Genomic DNA, 17,455 nt, shown 5'->3' with positions numbered 1-17,455 from the left:
TTCAGATAGAGCCTTCACCTGCCTTCTGCTCTCCACATATATCTTTCCATCCTCCATCTGTTGCTAACTGTGTTAACTGCAACCTGGCCATTGTCTGAGGAGCACTTCCAGCATTAAAACTACCTGTCCTCGGACTGATGACCTTAATTTAATGTATCAGCTTTGCTGTTTTCTTGAAACAAAGCTGGATATCTGTAATGTGTTGAAAATGGGAAACAAATATTATCAACCACTTCCAGTTTATAAGGGGAAAAAAGAAAGCTAGAATGTTTCTTCATGCATGCTTTCTGCATTCTTCTTTTTTTCAACCCTAATTTCTGTGCCTTTTTTCCATTTCTTTTTTATTGAAGCTGATATTCTTCTTTGGGTTTTACCCTAGTCCAGCAACATTTCTTTACCAAAGGACAGTGGTAGAATAATAATTGTGTTTCTAAAGGATTGAAAAGAAATGACAACCCACATGACAAAAATATTTATAGCAGCTCTTTTTGTGGGTGGCAAAGAATTGTAAATTGAGAGAATGTCCATCAATTGGAGAATGGCTGAACAAGTTGTGGTATATGAATGAAGCAGAATAATATTATTGAGCTTTAAGAAATGATGACCAGGGGGGCTTCAGAGAAACCTGGAAAGACTTATGTGAACTGATGCAGAATGAAATGAGCAGAACCAGAAGAATATTGTATGCAGTAACAGTCACATTTTGTGATGATTGACCTTGACAGACTTAACCCTTCTCAGCAGTGCAAGGATCTAAGTCAATTCCAAAAGACTAAGGATGGAAAATGCTATCCAGATCTGGAGAAAGAACTTTGGAGCCTGAATGCAGATGTAAGTGTACCATTTGCTCTCCTTTTCTTGTGTTTTGTTTTGTTTCTTCTTTCTCATGGTTCCTTCCATTAGTTCTAACTCTTCTATACACCATGATTAATGTGAAAATATGTTTAATATTAACGTATAAGTAGAACCTATATCAGTTTGCACGACGTCTTGGGGAGGGGGGAAGATAGGATGGGGGAGAAAATTAAAAACTCAAAATCTTATAGAAGTGAATGTTAAAAACTAAAAATAAATTAATTGTATAAAAAAAGAAAGACAGTGGGAGTACATATTCGTTTTATCCTCTCTAAACGACGCACCAATACTTTCACACAACTCCCTTCTGGCGATTTAGAGACTAGAATTTGGCAATTTTAACACTCCCAGCATGGGGTTGGGAGGAAGAAAGGAGGGGCACAAACTAAAGAAGGGCTAATGCAGTTGAGATTTGATTTTACTCCTCCCATTTCCACCACTTGGTCACTTGCTTCACCTCCTTTACTGCAGAGAAGATAGCGACTTCTGGGACTGTGCTGGGGCTCTTAATTGTAGAGCCATCAGTCTGCAAAACCGCCTTCATGCTGCAGAGAGAAGCACAGCTCTTCTGGCTCAGCCTGCTAAAGCTGCAGCTGCTTGAATGCGCCACAGGGAGGAGGATGGCTCGGAAGTCCACCGTAGCAGAGGAAACTAAAGCGAGCATCTTACAGCAAGCTTTCTTCTTCTCCAAAGGCTGGGGAAGCTCCACTTTAGACAACGATTCGCTTTAGGAACGGGAGAAAGCAGGAGAGGCGCTGTGTGTAGGCTGAGTGTGGGAAGGTGGCGAATTGGTGCAGACAGATCGGAGGTTTGGGCATTTTTTTTCCCTTTCTTTTCTTGGAGGATGTGAATGACTTCTCTGTAGACAGATCACGAGGGATCCTTTTGAGAATTTAGAGTTATGAGCCCAACCCACTTATTTTGAAAGGTCAGTTATATCAGAAAAAAATGAAAATACAATTGGACCAGAGTGGAGCAGACAAGAAAAACCTTTCGGAATTATATAAAAGGAAGAAAAGAAATCTTAAGACTTCCCTTTGCCTGACCTTCAGTTTCTCTAAATCAGCTGTTTAATATTTTTTAGTTTCCGTTTATCTTCTATTTTCTGAACCTATTACTAGAAAATCTTTTTGTGTGTGTACCTATCTATAGATATTGCTTATTGAACTGCTGCAAAACAAATACTTTAAATCGACGATTCCGACAAATGTTTGGATTATGGGGAAAATCAGAGAATGATATCTACACCCTTTTGGCGTTCACAGACTCTGGCATCTTCTGAGGAGCTATGGGTGTGTGAGCTGACCGTTGTATACGGAGGCTTGAACACAGTACAGTTATATCGCAAGGTCTTTTGACCCAGTTTGTTTTCTGCTTACATGGTTTATTTAGAAAGAAGTGTATTGCTTTTAGCAGAAATTGCTGCCAGAAGTTCAGCCATTTTAAACCGGAGATCTTGAATATTGCATTCAAAACTGCTTTTTATGAACAGTTATACACAGTTCTCTTTTCCATCTCCCGTCCCCCAAATGTCCCTGGCCCCAGGATTACGTGGTTTGGCCTCCTACTAGAAAGAAACGTGACCAAAATGTTAGGTATTCTATACACTCGATTCTGCTGTGGTCCTGTATGTGCACGGAAGAGGATTGTGTAGAGGAACAGCAGCGTTTCCTCCCTCCCTCCTCTATGCAGTTCTGTGTTCCGTGAACGCGCCTGTGTGTATGAGTGTATGTGAGAGTGTGTGCGCGCGCCTCTGTGAATGTGTATGTGCATGCGAGTGTGTGTTTGCGTGCGTACGTGTGTGTGTGTGTGTGTGTGTGTGTGTGTGTGCTTGTGCAGCCGCCCTTCTTGGCCTGCTCCCTAAATGCTGAACCGCTTCTTTCCTTGGGGCTATCTGTCCGGATTACACCCAACCCAACCTGAAGGCAGCAGAGGCAGCAGCAGGCGGCTGCTGCAGCGGCGGGCGTCGGCGGCAGAGACAGCTGCAGTCCTTTCCCTTCCTTAGGATGCGGATGCTGAGCTATGGCAAAGGACAGAGGATTGACCAGCAATACCCGAGGAAAACGCTGAAAATCACCTGGAATCACTTTGCTGTTTTTGTACCCAAGGAGAGAAAGTACTATTACGATCCTCTTTCCCCCCTAGAGGCACCAGGTAATAAGAAAACCACTACCTTTACCAATTTTCCCGTATGATTTTGTTTCCAGTTTCTTATCTGCATTGCAGGCTACTTTATTTATTAATGTTTTGAGATTTGTTAGGAATGGCTGGGATGCTCAAGAGAGACATTTATTATATACCAATATAATAATTTCTGTTACATTGAAAATAAAATCTATACATGAACACTTAACCTATCTGCGAAAGCAAAGGGAAGACAGTTAAGCTCCACCCTAAACGCTGTTTTAGAGAGCTAAGCATGTTGAAACTGCAAAAGATTAAAATTGGGTGCTTTGATTTAGGGCAAGCTAATTCGATTTTGAAGATATGGATGCCATGATCAGTTTTTAAATAAAAATATGTAGATGGGGACAGCATCAATGAGGTGTTTGATTTTTGCCCTATTTCTGCCAATAACCCTTTAACACTTAGCTACCTCTGTTGCCTGGGTGGGAGGTATGTATGTTTTTCTCAGGATGTGTATGTGTAGAAGAGCTTGACAAAATCTCTTTTAGTTGAAAATTATCTGAACATTTTTATTTGAAATTGAATTTTGTTGTAACTTGTTTTTCATGGAAGGGTATTAGAGTTTTAAAATAGGATATGTTTATGAGATATATAGGAGGTATGTACAGAAAGAAAGCATATATTTATACATGAGGATTTAGTATACTCCTTTCTTCTCAAATAGTATTAGATCAGTAGATTTGGTAATGGATAAAAGCTGTTTTTTATTTTGATGGTTCAAGGCACCTAATAATTTTCATGGAGCAGGTAAGTTTTGCTTAAATAGGATTAACATGTTGTGTCTAGGGTTGGCAGAGGTGGATCCATATTTGTTGATTTACAAAAATCCCTTCTTTCTTTTCCCCCCCATAATTTTGTCTCCATCCCCCTCCATTCTCTTCTCTTTCCCCTTCCCCCACCCTCCCAGGCAGGCTCCACCTGAAAATCACACCAGCTCCTTTTGGGCAATACGATTACCAAGATAAAGCACTTCAAAAGTAACCTCATCAATGTTTTATTCAGTAGTGAAGACAGTCGTCTAAATAATTCAGCAGAGTAATATTCATTTATCTCTATCTCCAAGCTGGCTGACTAACTAGAGCCAAAGATCTGGCCAGGCCTGTTCAGAGCTCTTTGCTGTGGATAGAGTTGTGTCTCGAACTGCTCCTCTGGTTTTCCTTTTGTTAAAGCCTCTGCTCAGGCATACTGGTGGCAGCCTACATTCACCCAGCATGCTGTGTTTTTATAGATAATCCATATGATGGCATTTACAGACTATGGAATGGTTGCTGCTTTTAGTGCTGCTGTGGATCCTGTTTCCATTGGACCGCTGCTGTAACTCTCATAGATTGGTGGTGCTATAGTGCTATTTATGCAGTTTTCCTTGGGGATGGGGTTTTGTTGCTACCTTAGTGGTTCTGACAACTTCCTAAGGCTGGAAAACTCAGCAGGTCCACTGACAAACTGCAAGGCATATCCTGGCTTACATGCCAGATTCCAAGAAGAGAAGGTAGGGTACAGCTGCCTTCTTGCAGCTGTGTCCTGTATTCTTCTCTAAAGATTCTAGGCTACATAGTTTCTGTATCTGTTCTGTATCTCAGTTATTCTCCTCTCTTCCTTTAAACATGAATATTTAACAATCTGGAGCAAAAGCTGGTGACGATACTCCCTAAATCCTCAATTAACAGAATTTTTAAGACTTAAAACCTGAAGTAGAGAGCAGATTGTTACATTTCTACTGCTACTTCCCTGCTTTCTTTTGGAGTTGCTCTGGTTACTTATATTTTTATGGTTTTCTTTTCAGCTGGAATAAATACATGAAATCTTTCCTTTCTGTACTCTAATAAGCAGAAATGGTGAGCAGTCCTAAAATAAGGTTTGATTTTGTATTTCTACTCTAGCCCCTTGAAAGGGTTAACTAGTAGAGGGAACCTGAGATGATTTTCTTCAAAAGAAAAAGAGAATTTTCTGATTACAATAGGGTTGTGCTCCCGAAGGGAAAGGTAGAGAGGAAAGTGGGGTGGCACCAAGAAATTTCATAGAACTTTTGAGTTGAAATAAGCCTTAAAGGGTCATCTGGTCCAACCTTCTCATTTTCCAGATGAGAAAAGTGTGGCCTAGAGTCCCCAAGGTCATAAGTAGAAAAGATGCAATTTTACTGCAATTAAAAAAAAACAAACAAACCCTAATTTTACCAGGTCTCTGACTCCATGACAATGTTACTTCTTCTATATTATACTTAATATACCAAATCAGAATATATCTATAATCTCCAAATTAGTCACCACAGATAGTAAAATCAGAAAGAACAGATTTTGTATCTTGGAAAACTGACCAGTCCATCTGGAAAATGGGGTGAAGAAAAAAATATGCTGTCTATGTCAAAGTCTCTCTGTAGTGTGTCTAAAGAAAAAAGATTTCTTATTTAGATCTATGCAAACTTGGAGCATAGTTTTACTGATTCACTTCTATTACCACCTAAGCATTTTTATTTTCATCATACATGCTTCAGGTTAAATTTTTCATTGTGATTTCAATTTGACCACACTGCTGTTGTTTAGAGATTGAAAGAATTATGGGTAAGTATGCTCAGAAACCTAAGCAGGATAACACCAGAGTAACCTATTCTGAGTGTATAGATGAATTTGGATGTCATTTACTGATGCATATTGAAGTCTGGAGTCATGGGGGGCTGAAGTCATGGAGTCATGAGTCTTAAGGCCTGTATTGTCCCTTTGCACCCTATCCAACCATTGGTAGATTATAAAAATAAACACACATATATAAAATACATGTGTGTTGTATACACACATATGCATGTATGTGTGTTTATGTACTTCTATATGAATATTTTTACTTGTTCTTCCACCATTTGATGCCATGGTGTCTTGAATCTCAGTAGAATCTTCCATGGTTTATAGGGGTCAGAAGAGTATAGGAGAGTGCATTTACATATGTATACTTTTGTGTACATATACAAATCATTCCACCTACATTCTGACCACCATCCCACTCTTCCCCACTGGAATTTGAACTTAGTCCCTGATAATACTCTGGGCTGTGATAGATGACCTTTCAATTTATCTTGCCCAAATCCAAATTTCCACTACACTTCAGTGCTATCTTCATACTATGAGATGTTATGTATTTTCTTATTACATTAGAATGTGAACTCCTTGAGGGCAAGGACTGTCATGCTTGCTTGTGCAACACATGTTCAGGGACTAAACTATCCCAAAATTCCAATTTTAACTGGTAGTAGGGATCCCAGAGTATGGCTGCTACTTCTTCCCTAAAAATTCTGGAAGACAATGAGAGATGTTTGTTTACTGCAATTGTTGTTTTGATTTATTGCAATTAATTTTTTTGTTTGTTTTTTGTTTGTTTGTTTGTTTTCTTTTTCTCCTAATGTTCTAGCTTATGAGCCCTTATTGTTGTGTTTCCTTTCGTGATTATCAGTGAATATCAATTAGTCAACCCAACTTAATTTGCTTTTAGAAAGTGATATTTTACTAATGCTTTTGTAGAAATAGTTATAATAGTATATACCTCTCCCACAGTCCGATGCACTCTCTCACAAGTACATAAAGTGTAAATGTAAAGTACATAAAGTGAAAATGCAAAGGGGTAACTCCAGCGAGCTTGCTGGGATGCCTTTCTTTTCTTTTGTGAGATACTTATGAATGTCCCCTTGGCAAAGTTATTACTTTCTTCTGTGCTCCTTAAAACTGCCTTTCACCCGTGTGTCTAGTTTCTCTTTAGCAACTGATATAGATAGTTAAACCAGCTACTGCTGTTTCAAGGAACACTGCTAGGACTCCATTGAGCAGTTGGAATCTTTAAAATTTCCAAAGTTAACAAGAATTCATTTGGCCAAGGAATGCATAGACAGAAAACTGGAGCTCCTCTTCCTTCCTCCAAGGCAGTTTCTTCTGGGTAGTTACTTGGCTGCCAGATACTTGAATATCTAAGTTTGAAATTGTCCTATTATTTTATTTAAATTCACTGAGTAGGAATAAGTTTCTCCAGCAGACTTCCTGATACACCTGATTGAAATATATTTGATTGATCAGTTGATTAAATCGAGATATATAACTCTTGTTCACAATTAATACATATTTCTTATTGATTCTTTTGAGATGGCATCACCGGATAAAGTTTTCAGAACCAGAATATTTTATAACTTACTTTAAGTGGGGTGGAGTATTTGTATCTCCAGTCCTTGGCACATAGTAAGCACATAGGAAATCATCTACATCTACACGTACATCTCTATATGAAAAACACATAAGTAATTAGGGCACTGACCTTGGAGTCAGGAGGACTTGAGTTCAAATCCAGTCTTAGACACTTGACACACTTAATAGCTGTGTGTGGGCAAGTCACCTAATCCCAATTGCCTTGCCTTCCCCTTCCAAAAAACAAACATATGCATGTGTTATAAAGGAATTCTAAGATAAAGAAGTACAGTATGGTTTACATGTGAAAAATCGTTTCCCTTTTTTTGTGTAAATCCACAGCTGACATATATTACTCCTTGAAGTTTGATAGTTGTGTTCAGTTTCCTAGTTGTTTCCTGATACACCTGTTCTGGTGGATTTTACTAGTATGTGGTTGGAAAAAGCAATATGGAAACAGTAGCAAGCATATCATATTTTAAGACCAATCATTGTGTAATTTATACTGTAATCTACTAGTTAGTTATAAATCTTATATGAACAAGATTTGCTAATAAAAACATCTTTGGCTTTTTTTTGAACATTGGGGAAATAATGAGCTCATTTCAATGTTTTCTTTTCATTGTCTGTTTGAATCAAATGTAATGTATTTTTATTAGTCTTGTAAATTTTGTACATAGTTTAATAATTTCCAAGGTCAACTTGTGGATTCACTTATGGATGTGTTCATCTGTTATTTGGAAGAATCCAAATGTGTGACTATTTTTATGTTTCTTTAGTTTACATTTTTTTCACATTTGTGCCATTTTCCAATAATTAAAGATTACTCCCAACATAAGGCAGGAGTTAGGAAAACTCATTAGACTTTAAACTTATAGTTTCTAGTTGTTTACCTGTGGGTAAATTACTTCATCTCTTTGATCCTGAGTTTCTTTTTCTCTATAATGTATAGAGATAATACAAAAGTATGGAGCAGTGAAATAAGGACAGGAGTATCAAGAAGACCTAAGTTCAAGTCCTGTTGGACACATATTGTCTGTGAGGGATTTTAGGAAAGAAGCCACTTAACATTTCACTGTCCGAGGCAACTTTTTAAGACTGCAGTTTTCAGAACAATTATCAATCTGCAGGGGTAGGGGGGATTTCCTATACTGAAAACTTTTTTCTACTATTACTCCTCCTCCTTCTACTACTGCTACTGCTACTGCTGCTGCTGCTACTACTACTGCTGCTGCTACTACTACTACTACTACTACCACCACCACCACCATCATCACTACTACTACCACTACTTAGTACACATTTATAGAGTGTTTTAAGTTTTGCAAAATGCTTTACTCATAATAGCCTAAGAATGACATATTATGCTAATTTTGCTTACTTAAACTATATGTTTACTTTTTTAAAGTTTTTGGGAATATACTTTGCAAGTCTTAAAATTCTGTTAGGAAATGTTTAATTTAGAATTATTGAAGCTGATTGAGATAGACAACATTTTTTTCCCTAATTCCTCTGGCATATCATAATTTCAAACTTTCTGTGTTATGATATGGTTTCCAGGCCTGTCACTTAAGTTTGATTGTTTTCACATAGTTGTCTGCTCTTGCTTCTAACTTTTGTATGTATGTTGTCTGTTGCTTTACTCTTTTCATTTTTCACTATTCCTTAATCTTATTCTTTTCTTCACTATTTAATTCTTATTTAATTTACTCCTCTTATTTTCTGCTTTGTTCAGCTTCTTGTTTGATGGTATAAAGGACAGCATGGAATAGGAGAAAGGGTAATAGAATTAGAGGATCTAGATTGAAAAATTTACCTTTATGGTACTGGGATAAGCATCGTGCCTTTTCTTTGTCATACTGTACAAGTCACTAAACCTATGGACCTCTGTTTCTTCATCTGTAAATGAAGGGGTTGGACAAACATTCCAGCTTTAAATTTGAAATCCATAATTTTCTTAGAATTACCCATTCTTTCTTATGCTCTTTGAATGTGTGACTGATTTATTTAAAGATGTCTCTGGGGTTAAGCGGTGTACTTCCATATTCCATTTCCATTCCTTCTGGTATTTCAGATGGTTCAATTGCTTTATGGTATTTGAAAATTTTATCATAACTCTGCTATTTTGTTTGGTATTCATTTTCATGTGTGGTGTTTTAGAAAGTTCTCTCTTTGGTGTTTCTCTTTGTTATTTTTGTTTTTGTGAATTATCTGAGGAACGAGAGTTGTTTCTGTTCTCAACTTTTATTTTGGGATGAGTTTCTATAATTTTTTTCTTTTTAAAAATATGTGTACCATTACAAGATAGTAGTTTGACATAACTATAACTAGATGTATATGAATAAAATTTAATTCTGTCACAAGTTTTCCATCAGGTATGATTCTTTTTACCAGTTAGTCAATAAATATTTATTGTGCCCACTATGTACCAGACATTGTGCTAGCACCAAGGATAAAAGGAAAAACAAAGAATGTTGCTGCTTCAAGAAGATTACAGTTTAATGGGAGAGGCAAATGAAAACACATATGCACAAATAATTTATAAAATATACATATATAATAAATTGGTCATTATTAACAGAAAGAAGACACTAGCACTTAGAAGCAGTGGGAAAAGCTTCTTGCACAAATTGGAATTTTAACAGGGACTTGAAGAAACCTGGGGAGCCAGGAGGCAGAAAGGTAGAGGAGGAACATTCAATACATGAGGGATAGCTGGTGAAAATGCCTGGAATCAGGAGGTGGAGTCTTGTTTGGGAAATAGCAAGGAGGTGATATATGGTGGGAAGTTAAAGTGTAAGAAGATTGGCAAGTGGCAGGAAGAAGGTTACAAAGGATTTTGAAAGCCAAAAAGAAGGTTCAGGATATTAAATTTGATACTAGAGGTGTTAGAGAGACAGTGGAGTTGACTGAGTAAGAAAAGTGTCATGGTAAGACCTGAAATTTAGGAAGATTGTTTTGACAGAATGGTTGAATGGAATGGGGAGAGAGTTCTGGCAGATAGATATTGTAATATATCCAGGAATGAGGTGATAAAGGTCTGTACCAATGTAATTTTTTTTCTTTTCCTCTCAAGTGCTGTTATGAAGGTAAAATCAGGGTAACTTGACAAATTGGATATGAAGGGCAAGAAAGAATAAGGAGACAAGGATGACATGTAGATTGTGACCCCAGTGACTGCAAGGATAGTTTGACTGTGATTAGAAAGTCAGGAAGAGGCTAGGGCCTCGGGGCAAAGATTATTTCAGTTTTGGACATTTTGAGTTTTAGATGCCTATAGGACAGCAAGTACAAGATGTATAATAGACAACTGGAGGTGAAAGATTCCACTTTTACATTTAGAGACATTAGCACTAGGTAAGTGGATCTGAGAATCGTTGGCATAAAGATTATACTTAAATCCATGGGAGCTGATGAGATCACCAAGTGAGATAGTGATCTGGATGAAGATCCAGCAGAGAAGACTGAGAATGATCAGTCAAATAAGTAGTAGGAAAACCAGGAGAAATAGTCTAAAAAATCTAGAAGAAAAGAGTATCAAGGAGAAGGGGATGATAGTGGCAAAGGCTACTGAGTTAAAAAAGAATGAAGATCAAGAAAAGACTAGTAAGAGATTATTAGTTACTTTGGAGAGAGAAGTTTTTATTGAATATATATAACCTCCACATAAGAATATAAATAATTTTTCCTTGGTTAGTTCCTCATGATTGCTTGATCATGTATAATTTTTAATGTTTTTCTTGATTCCTCTGTTTGAACTTCAAAATTTCTGTGCACCTGTGTTCTTTTCATCGTTAATAATTGGAAGCACTCTTCCATCAATGATCAATTTTTCTCCTCTATAGGATTATACTCAGTTTTGCTGGGTAAAATATTTTTTGCCATAAGCATTTTTCTGTAAGCCTTTGCCTTCTGAAATACCATATTCCAAATTCTCCAATATTTTACACCAATAGTTGCTAAATCATGTATTATCTTAATGTATGACTCCTTGGTACTTGAATTCATTCTTTCTGGTTGCTTGCAGTATTTATTCCTGAAGCTGGGAACTCTGGATTTTTGCTATTATATTCCTGAGAATTTTCATTTTGCAACTTCTTTCAAAAGTTGATTGGTAGATTGTTTCTATTTCCATTTTCACCCTTTGGTTTTAAGAGAGCTTGGCAATGTTCTTTAAGATTTCTTTAAATATTATGTTCTTTGTTTGGGTCATGGTATTTTTAGTCATGGTAGTCTGTCTGATGACACTCAATTTTTGTTCTCTCAAATCTGTTTTCTAGGTCAGTTGTTTTTGCTATTAGATATATCTTATTTTTTCACGCTTTTGACTTTATATCAATATTTCTTTTTGTCTCATGATATTTAAAAATTTTATTTTTAAAATTTTTTGGTCTTTAATTTGTTTGTTTACTTTTAGTTTACAAGATTCAGATCCACAATTCCTTGAGTTTCAAATTTTCTCTCCCTCCCTCCTCTTCCCCCCACTTCCCATGATGGCATACAATCAAGTATAGGATCTGTAAATACTTTCACATTAGACATTAGTCAGGTTATAAAGAAGGATTGTATCAGATGGAATGAACAATGGGAAAGAGGAAATAAAACCAAAAAAGAAAAAGAAAAAGAGCAGGTAGTTTGCTTCAATCACATTCAAACACAGTTCTTTCTAGTTCTTTCTTTGGATGTAGACATCTCTCTCCATCATGAGTCTTTTGGGGTTGACTTATAACCCTGCATTGCTGAGAACAGTCCAGTCTATCAAAGTTGATCATCAAACATATGTTGTGTCTGTAATTGTGTACAAATTTCTTCTGGTTCTACTCTTTTCACTCAGCATCAGTTTGTATAAGCCTCTCCAGGTAAATATGAAATCCATCTGTTTCTCGTTTCTTATGGCACAATAGTATTCCATTACATTCATTTACCACAACTTGTTCAGCCATTCCCCAATTGATGGGCATACCCTTAATTTCCAATTCTTTGCCACCACAAAAAGAGCTGCTATAAATATTTCTGTACATATGGGTCTTCCTCCCACTTCTTTGATCTCCTTGGGATACAACTCTAGAAGTAGTATTGCTGGGTCAATGTCTCATGATATTTTTGACTTCTATTTGGTCAATTCTAACATTTAAGGGGTTTGTTTCTTGTGCAAGGTTTTGTACTTCTTATGCTGAGCTGTTAAATCTCTTTTCAAATCTTTCTTTGATAGGTCTCATTTCTTTTGAAAAATTATTTTTAGCATTCTTTTTATATTTTGAATTCTGAAGTCCCTCTGTCTCTCTCCTCTCCCACTAATGGAGAAGGAAAAAAAATGTGATATCAGTTATACCCGTGAAACCAGGCAAAACATACTTTCATATTATCAATGTTGCAAAAATAGCAAGGAAAAGAAAGAAAGTAAAAAGATCATGCTTTAAGTTGTACTCAGACTCCATTAGGTCTCTTTCTGAAGGTGGATAACATTGTTTTTTGTCGTAAGTCCTTGGATCATTGTATTAATCAGAATAACAAGTCACAGTTGATCATAGTACAATATTGTTGCTCTTCTGGTTCTGCTCACTTCACTTTCCACCAGTTTATATAAGTTCATGTAAATCTTCCAAGGTCTTTCCAAAGCCATTCCCTTCATCATTTCTTAGAGCACAATAGTATTCTATCACAACGATATACCACAGCTTGTTCAACCATTCCCCAATTAATAGACATCCCCTCAATTTCAAGTTCTATGTCACCACAAAAGTTGATAAAAATATTTTTGTACATATAAGTTTTTTTCCCCTTTTTTGATCTCTTTTTTTTAGTACAGACCCATTAGTGCTATTGCTGGGCCAAAGATTATGCACAGTTCCAAATTGTTCTCTAGCATGGTTGAACCAGTTCACAACTCCAACAACAGTGCATTGGTGTTTCAATTTTCCTATGTCACCTCCAACATTTGTCATTTGCCATTTCTGTCATGTTAGCCAATCTGATAGGTGTGAGGTGGCACCTCAGAGTTGTTTTAATTTGCATTTCTTTAATTAATAGCAATTTAGAACAACTTTTACATGAGTATAGATAGCTTTGATTTCTTCTGAAACCTGCCTTTTCAAATACTTTGACCATTTTTCAGTAGGGGAATGATATATATTTTTGTTTAGTTTGTTTATTTTTAGTTTTTAACATTCATTTCCTCAAGATTTTGAGTTAAAAATTTTCTCCCCGTTCCTTCCCTACCCCCCCCACTCCAAAATAGTGATTGTACTGAATATCCCTTGACCAAATCTGCTCTCTCCTCTATCCTCCCCCATGCTCCCTCTGACTTTCTAGTAGGGCAAGATAGACCTCTATACCCCAGTGCTGGCACATTTTATTTCCCAGTTGCATGTAAAAAATAATAATGTATTTTAACATTTTATTTTAAAACTTTGATTCCAGATTTTTCCCTTCTTCTCTCATTACCCACCCTTACTGGGAGAAAAAGTAATTCAATACAGGTTATGTGTAGTTGCACAGCACATTTCCATAATATGTATATTGTGAAAGAATGACTATCCCTCCATCCTATACCACTCCCACTTATTCTATTTTTTACTTTGACCCTTTCCCTTTTCAAAAGTGTGTACTTCTAACTACTCTCCCCCCGCCCAATCTGCCCTCCCTTCTAATTTCCCCCCTCTTTTCCCATTCCCCTCTACTTTCCTGTAAGGTAAGATACCCAATTTAGTAAGCATTTTATTCCCTCCTTAAGCCAAATTCAATGAGAGTAAGGTTGACCCTTTTGCCTTCCTGTACTTCCCTTCCATTGTAACAGTTTTTTTCTTACTTCTTTTATATAATTTACCCTATTCTATCTCTCCCTATCTCCTCTGATTATATTCCTTTCTCACTTTTTTAATTTTATTTTTTAGATACCATCCTTTCCTCTTCAACTGATCTTGTGCCCTCTGTCTATGTATACCTGTACATCCACATATATACACACACTCACATATGTATTTATATGCACATATACCCTCCTATATAAATATATATGTATGTATACATATATAAATGTATATATATATGTATACATATATAAATGTATATATATTCCCATCAACTATCCTAATACTGAGAAAAGTCTCATGTGTTACAATTATCATTTTACAATGTAGCAATGTAAATAGTTCAATTTTAATAAGTTCTTCATGATTATTTTCCCTGTTTACCTTCTCATGCTTCTCTTTCTTCTTGTATTTGAAAGTCAAGTTTTCTATTCAACTCTTTTTTTTTTCATCAGGAATGCTTGAAAGTTCTCTATTTCATAGAATGACCATATTTTCCCCTGAAACATTATACTTAGTTTTGCTGGATAGGTGACTCGGTTTTAATCCTAGCTCCTTTGACCTCTGGAATCTCATATTCCAAGCCCTTTGATCCTTTAATGTAGAAGTTGCTAAATATTGTGTTATACTGGTTGTGTTTCCACAACACTCAAATTGTTTCTTCCTGGCTGCTTATAATATTTTCTCCTTGGCCTGGGAACTCTGGAATTTGTCTATGATATTTCTAGTTTTCTTTTGGGGATCTTTTTTAAGAGGTGATTGGCAAATTCCTTTAATTTCTATTTTCCCCTCTAGTTCTAAAATATCAGGGCAATTTTCCTTGGGAATTTCTTGAAGGATGATTTCTAGGTTATTTTTTTTGATTATGGCTTTCAGGTAGCCATATAATTTTTAAATGATCTCTCATATCTATTTCCAGATCAGTGGTTTTTCCAATGAGATATTTCACATTGCCTTCTATTTTTTCATTTGTTTGGATCTGTTTTATAGTATCTTGGTTTCTCATAAAGTCATTAGCATCCACTTGCTCCAATCTAATTTTGAAGAAATTTTTCTCTTTAGTGACTTTTTGAAATTCCTTTTCCATCTGGACAATTCTACTTTTTAAGGCATTCTTCTCCTCATTGACTTTTTGGGCCTCTTTTGTCATTGGAGTTAATCTATTTTTAAGGTGTTGTTTTCTTCAGTCTGGTTGTTGACTCTTTTTATGATTTTCTTGAATCATTCTCATTTCTCTTCCCAACTTTTCCTCCACTTCCCTTACTTGATTTTCAAAATCCTTCTTGAGCTCCTGTATGGCCTGTAATTAGTTCATATTTTTCTTGGAAGATTTTGATACAGGGTTTCTGACTTCGTTGTCTTCCTTGCATTCCATGCTTTGGTTCTTTTTGTCCCCCAAAAGGATTCTATGGTGTGTGCTTCCTCTGCTTGATCATATTGCCAGTCAATTACTTGACTTTTGAGCTCTGTGCCAGGTAGACTCTGCTTCCAGAGAGGAGAGCTTTGTCCCAAATTGCTAGGGGTTTTACAAATGTTGTCAGAGGTCTGAGGAGGGTGCCCTCTCTGCAGACACCACACTGGAAAACTGGTGTTTCTCACCCCAGGTCCACCACCCAAGAAAGAGACCCAGATCAAGGCAGGTCAAAGCGAGAGTGATTACCTTCTGAATGGTTGCTTCGTTCCCCTATGTAATCTGTAGGCCAGAAGCTCCTGAGGTAGACACATGGCAGACACTGCACCCATCCTACCTCCCTGGCTTCTCGTCCTGGGGGTAGGGGCCGGACTGTGCTCTTCCTTTCCAATAGAGTTCTAGACTGACCTTTTACTTTATATTTGGAGTTTATGGCTTTTAAAGTCTGGAAACTGCCACAGCTGCTAGTCATTCACTCTCCTGAAGTCTGCTCTGGCAGCTGCTGTCTCCCTGGGGCCAAAACCTTGCTGCCATCATGCTGTGATAAACCCTTCCTGTTGGCCTGCCAGGTTGCCATCAGTGGGAGATTTTTTTTCTCTCTTTCACTTTGTGGGCTCTGTAGCTCTAAAATTTGTTTTAGAGTCACATTTTATAGGTATTTGAGATGGTTGTGGGGGAGGTCATGGAATTTCCTGCTTCTACTCCACCATCCTGGCTCCACCCTTGAGTGATATATTTTTATAAATTTGAATCAGTTCCCTACATACATGAGAATTTTTTTTGTCTTTATTAATTTGTTTACTTTTAGTTTACAAGATTCAATTCCACAGCCTCTTGAGTTTCACATTTTCTCCCCTTCCTCTCCCCCCCTCTCCCATGGTGGCATGTAATCAAGTATAGGATCTGCAAATACTTTCACATTAGACATTAGTCAGGTTATAAAGAAGGGTTGTAATGGATGGAATGAACAATGGGGAAGTTGAGAAAATTGTTTATCAGGTTTTTATCAGAGAAATTTTCTGTATATTTTCCTCCAATTTCCAGCCTTCTTTCTAATCTCAGCTGTACTGGTTTTGTTTGTGCAAAATTTTTTAACTTTCTGTAATGAAAATAATCCATATTTATTCTCATGATCTTCTATTTCTCTTATTTAGTCATAATTCTTTCCTTATTCATAGATCTGAAAGGTACAATTTAGTCTCATTTCTTTTTTAAACTTATTCTTTTCTTTTTGTTGACCAAAACAGTTTTAAACTTAAACAAAAATTCTAGCTTGATCTCTTCAAGAATTCTCACTGAACTTGATTCTAAACTGTGTTTTGCCTGTAGGCCTTGCTTGTAGATGTTTTAGAGTCATTCCTTCCTCAATTTCAGTCTTGAGTATCCCTGTAATCATAATATCTTCTTATGGTGGAATTCTTTTTTTTTTGATTACTCATTCTTTCAGTCTACTCTCTGACTTCATATTTTTAAGGCTACACTCTGTACACTTCTGTAGGGAAGGTATGGACTGGTCATTGCAGTTCTCTTGGCTTATAGTGTTGTTATTCCAGGATCTCAGCAACAACTCAGGCTTAAGACATGAAAGCTTATAACACTCTCAGAGTGTTATGATCCAAGACAAAATTTCATTGCTGCTATCTGGTCTGAGGTTTGCAAGTTCCTGACCTGATTTTGGGTCTGAGCAACAATAAATTGTTTCTAAACTTAGGTACTGTAAGCTAGCTGGAATGCTTAGGCAGTTCAGAATTTTAGGCTCCCTTTTGACTTGGGATTCCTTTTCCTGGTTATTCCTCTATTGGCTTTAGAATGGGTTGTAGCAATGACTTCATGTCCCAATCTACCCCTTGAGGCTGAGCCACACTGATGCTGCTTGCTTATGAACTTGTTCCTTTTTAGGTATGGTATGAAGGCCTGAGCACAGTTGGGGCATAGAAATGTGGGTTACGAGTTTCTTATGGATCTGTGACCCAGAACTGTTGGTGGGCAACAAATCTGACAATTTTACACCCGTTCCCATATTGGTGTTTTGGGAT

The 17,455-nt window shown here is 36.8% G+C and overlaps 1 protein-coding gene across 3 annotated transcripts in view; it reads left to right on the top strand.

Moving 5' to 3' along the window:
* Window positions 1-1,328: 1,328 nt before the first annotated feature.
* The window catches only part of LRFN5 (leucine rich repeat and fibronectin type III domain containing 5), a 525,826-nt gene continuing 509,699 nt past the window's right edge, over window positions 1,329-17,455 (top strand). For all 3 annotated transcript variants that reach the window (XM_069082202.1, XM_069082200.1, XM_069082201.1), the window contains exon 1: window positions 1,329-3,009. The gene's annotated coding sequence lies outside the window, so the exon portion shown is untranslated. The remainder of the gene's footprint in view (window positions 3,010-17,455) is intronic.

The sequence above is a fragment of the Petaurus breviceps genome, unplaced genomic scaffold (genome assembly GCF_028583685.1).
Source record: "Petaurus breviceps papuanus isolate PSGF00001 unplaced genomic scaffold, PetGlider_PUasm1.0 164, whole genome shotgun sequence".
Taxonomy (NCBI): Eukaryota; Metazoa; Chordata; class Mammalia; order Diprotodontia; family Petauridae; genus Petaurus; species Petaurus breviceps.
Note: the sequence above shows the minus strand (reverse complement) of the source record. Positions and strands in the feature narration are given on the sequence as shown.